General features: G+C 38.8%; 1 protein-coding gene and 1 non-coding gene across 4 annotated transcripts in view; both read right to left on the bottom strand.

Annotated features, from left to right (window-relative positions):
* LOC122441472 (meiosis 1 associated protein) overlaps positions 1-12,281 on the bottom strand; it is a 90,723-nt gene that overhangs the window by 33,204 nt on the left and 45,238 nt on the right. The gene's annotated exons all lie outside the window — the stretch shown is intronic.
* On the bottom strand, positions 7,404-7,510 carry LOC122442841. Its single transcript, XR_006269814.1, has one exon. It is a non-coding gene; the product is annotated as a U6 spliceosomal RNA (small nuclear RNA).

Raw genomic sequence — 12,281 nt, 5'->3', positions numbered from 1 at the left:
TGAATACAGGAGTGGCTTTAGGAGGCTAACAACTAGGATAAGTAATCAGGGCAGACAAAGTTTGCTCAGCAACAACTGTTCAGGTTCATTCAACCACAGTTTTCAAATCAGTAACTCAAGGGGATAGTCTCCAACACATCACAATGTTAGGGGCAGTCCAGTTTGCCCTTCTGAAATTATAAGCCTCATTTGTGGTGGTAATGATTGAACCCCGGGAAAAAGGAAAAGCCTGTTGAAAGGAGGTGGTGGGGTAGTGGGAGTTAAGGTAGTGTGTCCTCTGTAGAGAAGTGAGCATAGGACTGACCAAGTGGTCATCATCTTCTCAGGGTCCCTGCCTATAAGAGGGTTAAAACATCAGTAGAAGTGTAATGAGATAGAGAAAATTTATTTCTCAGAACTATTCTCAGGGAGGATACTATTGCCATTCATTTGTTCATTCACTTACTTAATTTGTCATTCAAATGATTATTAGTACCTTCCATGAGCTAGGCACTGCTTGGGGTCAACAATGAAAATGACAAATTCTTCGCTTTTATGGTTTACCATTCTAGTGGGAGAACAGACAATAAACAAACACATAAAATGGAAAACAATTACTGATAATAATAGGTAACTTTGAAGAAAAATAAATCAGGATATTTGTGTGTGTGTGTAAACTTTTCTCTTGGTTGGCCAGGGAAGAAGCATGCTCTAAGAAGGTAACAGCTGAGCACAGACTTGAACCAAGTGAAGGAGGGAGTCATGAAAACATCGATGGAAAGATTGTTCCTTGCAGAGGAATCAGCAGGGTCAAAGGTGTTAAAGTGAGAATGACCTGGTATACTGGAGGACTAGCAGGAAGGCTAAAGCAGAAAAAGGGAGGAAGTGAGGACAGGCAGGTAAGCAGCCGAGGTGAAGGATGAGATCTCCCCAAAGGAATGCACTCATGTAACAACAGGTAGTCACTACACCTGTTTCTAAGAAGGGTGGGTTCCATTATTGCAAGCCTTTGACTCAACTTAGGGAAGAAGTGTGCAAGACTGGGGCAGAAGAGAACCCGTACTCCTTTCCCTGTTCTTCTTTATAGCTCTTGGCTCCTAAACAATTGTTGAATTAGTATTCTAAAGATATTTGTTTGAAGGTGTGCCAAACTGTTAGCTTGTGTGGGATACCCATGTCTCAGTCCAGGCTTCCCACACATACTTTCCTGTCCTGTGGTGGTAGTTGGCAGTGGTTGAAAAATGAGAGAGGAATCTGGGAGTCCCATGAGCAGAACTCAGGCAGAGATCCCTCAGCTTGTAGTGGACATGCCTCTTTTCCAGCCTTAGCCAGTCACCCAGAGGGTTTTGCAATGGAAGGTCAAGCTGGTGCAGCCTAAGTTGGGCTGAAAAAGAAAGAAGCCTCGATTGTTAACTAAAGAATGTAATACTAATGATTCACAATGGATGATATACATTATTAGAGACTAAGGACGTATGGGCATCTCTAGCTCTGAGACATGTCTTAATATAATTCCAGATGTAAAATTTCAGCCCTTACTAAGTAGATGAATTAGAAAAGAAAATGTTTCCAGAGCAATTACTTTAGCTGGGAGAGTAATCTTCTCAGAATTGCTTTCTCAGGCCTGTTTGTTCCTAAGGGTGCAGAAGCCTGTGACTGGTTGTAGGGACCTCCTAATGGGAGAAGCTCCATGGGATCCTCAGACATCTGGAGTGGTGGGAGCAACACCCCGTGACAAGGAGTTGACAATATTCCCTGCCATCCAATCCTCTTTTTTTTTTTTTTTTTTTGCCCAAGCCACATGGCTTCCTAGTTCCTAACCAGGGATCAAACCCAGGCCCCCTGCAGTGGAAGCTCAGAGTCCTAACCACTGGACAACAGGGAACTCCCATCTAATCCTGCTTTGAGAGACCTCACTTGCCCTGCCCTGGCCAGCCCAAATAGAGAGGAGAGCTTGTAGATGTGTTAAAGAGGGTCCTGGTTACGGACGCATCTGTATGCCTGTGGATACCAGATGTAGCACCTTACCCACCTCTACTGACCTAGCATTAGCACAGGGTCTGGAATACAACAGGGAGCTCAGAAAATGTTTCACTGCACAAATAATCATAGCCAATATGCTCCTAACTTCCTCATGATCTTAGACCAGTCATCACTTCTAAGTTCAATTTCTTCATCTATAAAGTGGATGATGATAATACCTAGGCTTAGGGTTCATTTAAGTATAAAATGATGATACTGGAAAGCACTTTGTAGACTTAAAAGCATAATGAAACTATAAGGGGTGAAACAGTAGAAAGCTGCCTCCCAGCTGTCTACACATGAACATTTTAGTTACTAAATGCCAGGGCCATTTCTTTCCTCTTTTCTTGGTGACATTTTTGTCTTCAATAATCACATTATATCATACTTATATGATTCAATTTGTAAGAAAACATATTTTATCTGTGGGTCTCAATTAGCTTTATTTTCATTTTACTGAGAAAAAAATTACGACTCACACGCAAAAGGGGTTGATCACTACTGACTGAGACATACCAAGATCTAAAGCATAGTGTGACTTGGGAAACACAAGACTTAGAAGGTATTTTAAAACTCTTCCTTTTCTGCACAAATTTACGTATTCTATAAACAAAAAGCATTTAATGTAAATTGCAATGCAAATTAGAAAAGTGGATGGGAACAAGTGTTTTAAAAGGCACTGCAGTGGGGGAGGAGAGCAGGGAAGTGGTTGTTTAGGAAAAGGAGGAAGTGGGATTAGGAGGGCATTAAATTCATTGGTGTGGCCCTGATGCCAATGCAGCAGACATGGGATCGATCCCTGGGTCAGGAAGATCTCCTGGAGAAGGAAATGGTATGGCCCTGAGAACTCAGACCAAGGAGTTTGCCTTCTTAATGCCCAAGCGAGCTAAGAGAAAGATCTACTCTGAGATGAAAATAAAAGTTGGAGGAACCAAGAAAGACTGTAAGACTTACTGGGGATTTAGGTAGAGTAAGGAAATGTTTTAAAAAAGGGGACAGAAACTAAAGAAAGTCCTAAAACATATCCTGAACAACAGCAATACGTGAACCGTGAACTTCCAGATGTTCAAGCTGGTTTTAGAATGGCAGAGGAACCAGAGATCAAATTGCCAACATCTGCTGGATCATCGAAAAAACAAGAGAGTTCCAGAAACATATCTATTTCTGCTTTATTGACTATGCCAAAGCCTTTGACTGTGTGGATCACAATAAACTGTGGAAAATTCTGAAAGAGATGGGAGTACTAGACCTCCCAACCTGCCTCTTGAGAAACCTGTATGCAGGTCAGGAAGCAACAGTTAGAACTGGACATGGAACAACAGACTGGTTCCAAGTAGGAAAAGCAGTATGTCAAGGCTGTATATTGTCACCCTGCTTATTTAACTTATATGCAGAGTACATCATGAGAAACGCTGGGTGTAGGATGCACAAGCTGGAATCAAGATTGCCAGGAGAAATATCAATAACCTCAGATATGCAAATGACACCACCCTTATGGCAGAAAGTGAAGAAGAACTAAAGAGCCTCTTGATGGAAATGAAAGAGGAGAGTGGAAAAAGTTGGCTTAAGGCTCAACATTCAGAAAACTAAGATCATGGCATCTGGTCCCATCACTTCATGGGAAATAGATGGGGAGACAGTGGAAACTGTCAGACTTTATTTTGGGGGGCTCCAAAATCACTGCAGATGGTGACTGCAGCCATGAAATTAAAAGACGCTTACTCCTTGGAAGGAAAGTTATGACCAACCTAGACAGCATATTAAAAAGCAGAGACATTACTTTGTCAACAAAGGTCCATCTAGTCAAAGCTATGGTTTTTCCAGTAGTCATGTATGGATGTCAGAGTTGGACTATAAAGAAAGCTGAGCGCTGAAGAATTGATGCTTTTGAACTGTGGTGTTGGAGAAGACTCTTGAGAGTCCCTTGGACTGCAAGGAGGTCCAACCAGTCGATCCTAAAGGAAATCAGTCCTGGGTGTTCATTGGAAGGACTGATGTTGAAGCTGAAACTCCAATACTTTGACCACCTAATGTGAAGAGCTGACTCATTTGAAAAGACCCTGATGCTGGGAAAGATTGAGGGCAGGTGGAGAAGGGGACAACAGAGGATGAGATGGTTGGATGGCATCACCGACTCAATGGACATGGGTTTGGGTGGACTCTGGGAGTTGGTGATGGACAGGGAAGGCCTGGCATGCTGCGGTTCATGGGGTCAGAAAGAGTTGGACTTGACTGAGCAACTGAATTGAAACAACAGCAATAAAAATCTGGGTAACAGTTTTGTAATCCTCTACATATGTATGCATTTTTACATTATTAGAGGTATACCTTCAGGGTATTAGATTCTTAGAAGTGAGAGTGGTGAGTCAAAAGTAAATGCCTAAAGAAAAAAGCAATCGCCTAAGTAGTTTTGTTAGATACTGCCAATTATTGTTCAGTTGCTAAGTCATGCGTGTCCAACTCTTTGTGATTCCATGGACTGCAGCACGCCAGGCTTCCTTGTCCTTCACTGTCTCCTGGAGTTTGCTCAAACTAATGTCCATTGAGTCGATGATGCCATCCAACCATCTCATCCTCTATTGCCCCCTTCTCCTCCTGCCCTCAATCCTTCCCAGCACAGAGTTTTTTTCAGTGGGTTGTACCACTGTATATTCTACCAGCATTGAGTGGAAATGTAGCATCACCAACAGAATGTTGTTATACTTCTGTTGTTGCCATACTTTTTAACTGCTGTCTATTTAAAGGTGGGAAATGGTATGCTGGTGTGTAGTCTTAGTTTTCATTTCTCTAATTATGATTGAGGTTGACCATATTTTTATGTGTTTAAGGACCATTTAAAATATTTTTTTATTAATTAAAAAATTATCTGTATATATCTTTTGTTCATTTTTCTATAGGGTTTTTGGTCTTTCCCCCCCACCTTGATTTTTAAGCATTCTTTATATATTAGAGATATTTGTCACTTTCCACCCAAGATATCAATTATAAATACTTTCTCCTCGTTTTTCAGTTGTCTTTTCATAAAAATTGACTAATTAATTTTTATTTTTGGCGCATCGGGTCTTCGTTGCTTTTCGCTGGGTTTCTCTAGCTGTGTGGAGCAGGGGCTGCTCTTTGCTGTGGCGCACAGGCTCTATGGCGCGTAGGTTTCAGGAGTTGTGTCTCAAGGGCTCAGTAGCTATGGCTTGCGGGCTCCAGAGCGTGAGCTTAGCAGTTGTGGCGCACAGGCTGAGCTGCTCCAAGGCATGTGGAATCTTCCCAGACCAGGGATTGAACCCATGTCCCCTGCATTGGCAAGCGGATTCTTACCCATTACACCACCAGGAAAGCCCCAGTTGTCTTTTTGATTTTGTTTATGGTGATCTTTGCCATGCCTGAGATTTTAATTTTTACACAGTGAATTTTTCTGTAGTTAAATAAATTACTGCACCTGGATTTTGAGTCATAGGTAGAAAATCTTTCCCTATGCTATGATTATAAAGAAATTCACCAGGGTTTTCTTTAACTACTTTTAAAATATCATTCTTAACATTAACGTCCCTGGTCCATTTGGAATATTTTCTAGATAGCTAACCACTTGTCCCAGACCACTTTTTGAACCATCTGTGCTCTAGTGATTTGTCACCTTCATCCTATACTAAATTCGTATAAGTACTTGTGTCTATTTTTGACCGCAATCAATTTTTTTTTCCCCCCATTGGAATGGTTTTCAGTTTTACTGAAAGTCCCTTTGGGAATCAATCTTTGTGCTGTGCTAACTATGCTCTAGTGTTGGGTATATGATAGGTATGATTTCAGATAGAGAAGTAGCCAGATTGTACTAAGATTGAGTGGGAGCAATCAAGTCATTTGCCAAGTAAAGCAGGGGTGTGTTTATTTCTGAGTGTCAGTGGATGAGGAGGAAAGAACAGGAGGAAAGAAGAGTTGGAATTTAGTCAGAATAACTTGTCATAATCTCCTAAAGATAGAGAGAGATGATGAAGAACTTGACCATGTTAATCTAAATAGAAGATGGAAGAGGAGGTAAAAAGAAGGAACCAAACTGCTGAGAATGATAAGGGCCTTCCAATCTAATACCTGACGAATTCATCTTCCTGTCAATAACAACTATAAGCTCTGGATAATATTAAAAAACAAAACAAAATAATGACCTGAGGGCTCTTGAGCCTGAACAAAGATAGATTTGTGAGAAGAGTTGAAATTTAGAGTAAGTGATCAGCAAGGAATGAGTTTCCCATTTTTTTGTATGTTTGTCCTGCAGGTAGCCTCCATCACAGCAGTGTAGGAGCTTCAACACAAAGGTCTCTGTCTTTCATTAGCATTACCAGGGGAAGCAGCCTGGGGCAACCAGAGCCTCTGGTGAATGAGGAAGAAATCCACAGAGGGAGAAAGCCAGGGTCAGAAAGTCCAGATACCTAGCTGACCCCAGGTGGGGCAAACTGGAAGCAGTCCCTAGTTTAAGCTTAAAGAATGGAACTGAGATTTGAGTGAGGGGCCTACTGCAGGTCATGAAATGTTGCAGTTTGAGTCTAACAAAGTTAACTGTTTGCTAAAACAAACACTTTTCAGAATAATATAATAGATTTCAGAGTCTATACAGCATAAAGAAAATATAACCCAAATGTTTTCGGCATACAAAGAATCAGAAAATGTGACCCAGTTTCAGAGGAAAATACAGTCAATAGATGCAAACTCAAGATGACAAAGATGTTAGAGTTGTCAGACAAGGACTTTAAAGCAGCATAATTAAAATTATGGTCGTAAGGAATGGAAAATACATTCAATATGAATGAAAAGATAGGAAATATCAACGGAGAAATAGAAAATATAAAAAAGTACCAAATGGAAATTTTAGAACTGAAAAGTATACTATCTGAAACGAAAACTCCCCCACATGAGCCTAATAGCAGAACGGAGATGAGAGATGAGAATCAGTGAATTTAAAGATAGATCAACAGAGATCATCTGATCTGAAGAAGAGAAAGAAAAGAGTTTGGACAAAGTAAACAAACAAGCAGAAAACCACAGAGCTTTAGGGAACTGTGGAACAATTTTGAAAGGTTTAACATGTGGGTAATTGGAGTACCAGAGGAGTGAAGCGAGGGAATGAGACAGAAAAGAAAAATCTGAAGAAATAATGGTTACAAATTTCTCAAATTGGGTTAAAGATATAAATTTACAGATTAAAGAAGCTCAGTTAACCCAAACAAGAAATCTGTGCCCAGTTACATAATTATAAACATGCTTAAAGACACACATAAAGAGAAAATTCTTGAAAGCATCCAGAAACTCGATCCTTTACATAAAGGGGAAGGTGATTTAAGGACTGTGACTTTTACTGAGCAACCCTGGAAAGTAGGGAGACAGTGGAGCAATATCTTTTTTTTTTTTTTTTTTTCTTAAAAAATATGGAACGCTTCACGAATTTGCGTGTCATCCTTGCGCAGGGGCCATGCTAATCTTCTCTGTATCGTTCCAATCTTAGTATATGTGCTGCCGAAGCGAGCACTGGAGCAATATCTTTAATGTGCTGAAAGAAAAAAGAGTCCTGTCAACCCTTAAGTCTATGTATAATAAAAACGTCCTTCAAGAATGAAAGTGAAATTTACATTTTCAGATAACAGCTAAGAGAAGTTGTCATTACCAGAAACAAGCTACAGGAAATATTAAAGTTCTTTGACCTGAAGGAAATGATACCTAAGGGAAAGCTGGATCTTTAGGAATAAATGAAGAACACTAGAAACAGTAAATATAAAAACTATTTTTCTCTCAGTTTCTATAATATACACATGGTTGTTTAAAGCAAAAACTTATAAAATTGCCTTGTGAAGTTTATAACGTAGATTTAACACACATGACAACTATAACAAAAAGACAATGTATATATGTGTGTGTGTGCAGGGGGATAAATGGACCCACACAATTGCAAAGTTTGTTTAATATCCATGACATTGTACTGTATTAATTCTAAGTAGGCTGTAAACGAGTTAAAATATATTTTAATCCCCACAAGGTTTCTACTTTATGTGAAGTACTGTAATATTGAGGTTTCTACGTTTTATGTGAAGTGTACTATATAGACTCTAAGTAGACTTTCAAAAGTTAAGAGTGTATAATGTAATCCCTATAGAAGCCACTAAAAATAATGCAAGGAAATATAGCTAAATTATAATAGATAAGACTGAATTCTGAATATGTTTGGTAATCCAGAGAAAAGCAGGAAAACAGGGAAAAGATGAACAAAAACCAGAGAGGACAAACAAAAAATAAAATGACAGACAGACCTAAATCCAACCATGTCAATATTTATGATAAATGTTAATGGAGTATACACTCAAAAAAAAGCAGAGAATAGCATAATAGCTATTATTAAAAAGCAAGACCCAATTATATTCTGTCTATGAAAGATAAACTTTAAGTATAAAGACACAAATGGGTTGAAAGTAAGTGGATGGAAAAAGATTAACCATAAATATGGTAAGACTCAGGAAAAATAAAAACATATGCCCACACAAAGGTATGTGTACAGATATTTGTAGAAACTTTAGTAACTACACTCAAAAACTAGAAACAACTGAACATCCATTAACAGAAAAATGGTTAAACAATATGTGGTATAATCATATAATATAATGCTACTTAGAAATAAAAAGAAACTAATAACTACTTGTTGATATAAACAACATAAATGAATCTCAAAATCTAATGAAAGAGTCAGACAAAAGATTGTATACCATTTATACGATCCTATTTATATAAAATACAAACTAATCTACAGACAAAAACCAGACCAGTGGTATACATGAGGGATGGAGTGTAAAGGGGCAAGAAGAATCTTTTGGGGTTGATGGAAGTGTTCTGTATCTTGATTGTGGTGATGATCTGTGGGCATATACAAATGTCAAAACTCATTGGCTTGTACATTTTGGATGAAACTTGTGCTATGCTTAGTCGCTCAGTTGTGTCCAACTCTTTGCCACCCCATGGACTGTAGCCTGCCAGGCTCCTCTGTCCATGAGGATTCTCCAGACAAGAATACTGGAGTGGGTTGCCATGCCCTCCTCCAGGGGATCTTCTCAATGCAGGGATCGAACCCAGGTCTCTCGCATTGCAGGCTGATTCTTTACGTCTGAGCTACCAGGGAAGTCCATGAATACTGAAGTGGGTAGTCTATCCCTTCTCCAGGGGATCTTCCCAACCCAGGAATTGAACCAGAGTCTCCTGCATTGCAGGTGGATTCTGTACCATCTGAGCTACTGCAGAAGCAGGAACGAAACTTTTAGTATGCAAATTATTCTTCAAAAGAGGTGAGGAAAAAATTAAAAGACCTAATTTTCAAATAACTTTAGGTTTTCTACTGAACTCTAAAAAAATTCTTCAGTTTTTAATAAGAGAGGAGGTGCCAGTTTTCTGAGGCCATGCAGGCCTCCTGTTAATAAATGTCTCTGTGTTAAAAATCAGTGGTTCTAATTTAGTCTTAATGCCACAGGGAAATAACTTTAATATAATTTTCAAAGACAAACTCAATGGATAGCTGCATTTTCTGATGTATTTTTAAGGATACCGAAAAGAGAAAAAAATCAGTTAAGTAGAATTCTGACAATTGTACTGAAGCATGAATCATAGAAAAGTGGTTTTTTTTTTTTCCTGGAATCCTTTAGGAAGCCATGAATCTTTATCTTATATGTTTGGGCTGTTAACATTTGGTATTTCCTGAGAACACATGGATAAAATAGCTTGACATCGATCCCTGGCAAAGACTAGGAGGAAATACTAAACAGATGGTTTGTGAGCACTTAGAAGAGGAACCTGATATTCTTGTGGTACCAAGGCCAAGAAACAGAGGCCGGTTGACAGCATCATTAAGATGATTTGTAACTGGTTGAAAGACTTACATACCCAAAGAATGCAGACTGCTGTTAACATGGATGACACCCTCTGGATGCCAAAATGCATTGATCACAGTGGCTGTTTTAGTTTTGTCGTACTGATTACTTAGTCATTCTTTGGAAAGCTATTATAAAAATTTTATTACATGCAAATGAATATAGGCAACACATATTTAAGCTATGAAGCATAACAGCAAAATGAACACTCATGAAGCCTTTATTTAACTTAAGATGTGGATCAACAATGCTAATAAGGTATCTATATGCTTTGCTCTGATCTTCTCTAAGGGAAACACTGCTACACTGAATTTTTAAAAATCTTATCTTTCCTTTTAAAGCTAGCTTTATTAAATACTTTATTATTTTAGTTTTGCTTGAGCTTTATAAAGAGGTATCTTATTGTCTCCATTCTTGGTTATCTGCTTTTTTCCCCAGTATTGAAAAGATTTGTAACATTGTTGTAGGTAGCTGTGGTTCATTCATTTCCATAACTGTATGATATTCTACTTTGTGAATATATGTTGTAATGGTAAAAGAATCTGCCTGCCAATGAAGGAGACATAGGTTTGATCCCTTGGTTGGGAAGATCCCCTGGAGAAGGGAATGGCAACCCACTCTAGTATTCTTGCCTGGAAAATCCCACGGACAGAGAGCCTGGCGGGCTACAGTCCACGGAATCGCAGAGTCAGACGCCACTGAGCACCTGAGCATGCACACACATTTATTCATGAGTCATTCAACAGACATTTGAGTGCTCTAATTTTTGGCTTTTTAAATAATATCAATATTCATGTTCTTGTACATGTCTTCAAGTGCACATTTATAAAAAGTTTTTCTGGAGACATTCTCCTAGGGATGGAACTGCTAGGTTGTAGGGTATTATGAATATTACTTTATAACAAAATGACAATTTGTGAAACAATTACATTCTTCCTGTCAGTATATAAGAGTTTCCATGCTCTGCTATTGCTAACACTCTTGTGAGACTTCTTAATTTTTTTGCAAACTAGTGGGTATAAGATGGGATATCATTGTTTTAATTTGTGTTTCCTGGTTATTAATGATGGTGAGAATTTTTCTTATGTTTATTTTTCATGAGATTTCCTCTTCTGTGACATACCTGTTCAGACTTTTTGTTTATTTAAAAATTGGATGGTCTTTTTTTAAAAATCAAGTTTCAGGCATTCCGTATTCTGGATAGCAACTCATTATTGGTCATATGAGTTGTAAATACAGTTATGACATGTCATTATTTTCTTCATGGTGTTTCTGATGAATAGAAATTCTTAATTTTGAAGTAATCAAATACCATAAAATATCAATCTCTTACTTTACGGTTAGCAAATTTATTCTTCCTCTTCCCTAAGTGAAGTGAAGTGAAGTGAAGTGAAGTGAAGTGAAGTGAAAGTTGCTCAGTCATGTCCGACTCTTTGCAACCCCATTGACTACACAGTCCATGGAATTCTCCAGGCAGGAATACTGGAGTGGGTAGCCTTTCCCTTCTCCAGGGAATCTTCCCAACCCAGGGATCGAACCCAGGTCTCCCACATTGCAGGTAAATTCCTCTTCCCTAACTTTGGTGATAAAATTTTCTCCTGTATTTTCCTGCAAATTTTTAAAGTTTTAACTTTCATATTTAAGTCCTTAATCTATTTAAAATATAGTATTGTAAATGGCATGCAGTAGGGATCACATTTCATTTTTTCCCATATGGAACGCTTATAGTTCCAGTATGACTTAATGACTAGATCCATTTCTTCCCATTGCTTTGTCATGTCAACTTAGCCACATATCAAGTTTTCATATGATGTGGCTGTCTGTTTCTGGGTTCTCTCATCTGTTCCAAACTGGACATTTGTCTTTCCCTGTAGAAATACAACAAACACTATCTTAATTAGAATAGCCTTATATTAATAATCATCTTAATATCAGGCAAGGGAAACCTTTAGCTTTAATACATATCTTCAGTTCAGTTCAGCTGGTCAGTCGTGTCTGACTCTTTGCAACCCTATGAACCACAGCATACCAGGCCTCCCTGTCCACCACCAATTCCCAGAGTCTACCCAAACTCATGTCCATTGAGTCGGTGATGCCATCCAACCATCTCATCCTCTGTAGTCCCCTTCTCCTCCTGCCCTCAATCTTTCCCAGCATCAGGGTCTTTTCAAATGAGTCAGCTCTTCACATCAGGTGGTCAAAGTATTGGAGTTTCAGCTTCAACATCAGTTCTTCCAACGAACACCCAGGACTGACCTCCTTTAGGATGGACTGGTTGGATCTCCTTGCAGTCCAGGGGACTCTCCAGAGTCTTCACCAACACCACAGTTCAAAAGAATCAATTCTTCAGTGCTCAGCTTTCTTTATAGTCCAACTCTTACATCCATACATGAC

The sequence above is a fragment of the Cervus canadensis genome, chromosome 5 (assembly GCF_019320065.1).
Source record: "Cervus canadensis isolate Bull #8, Minnesota chromosome 5, ASM1932006v1, whole genome shotgun sequence".
Lineage (NCBI taxonomy): Eukaryota > Metazoa > Chordata > Mammalia > Artiodactyla > Cervidae > Cervus > Cervus canadensis.
Note: the sequence above shows the minus strand (reverse complement) of the source record. Positions and strands in the feature narration are given on the sequence as shown.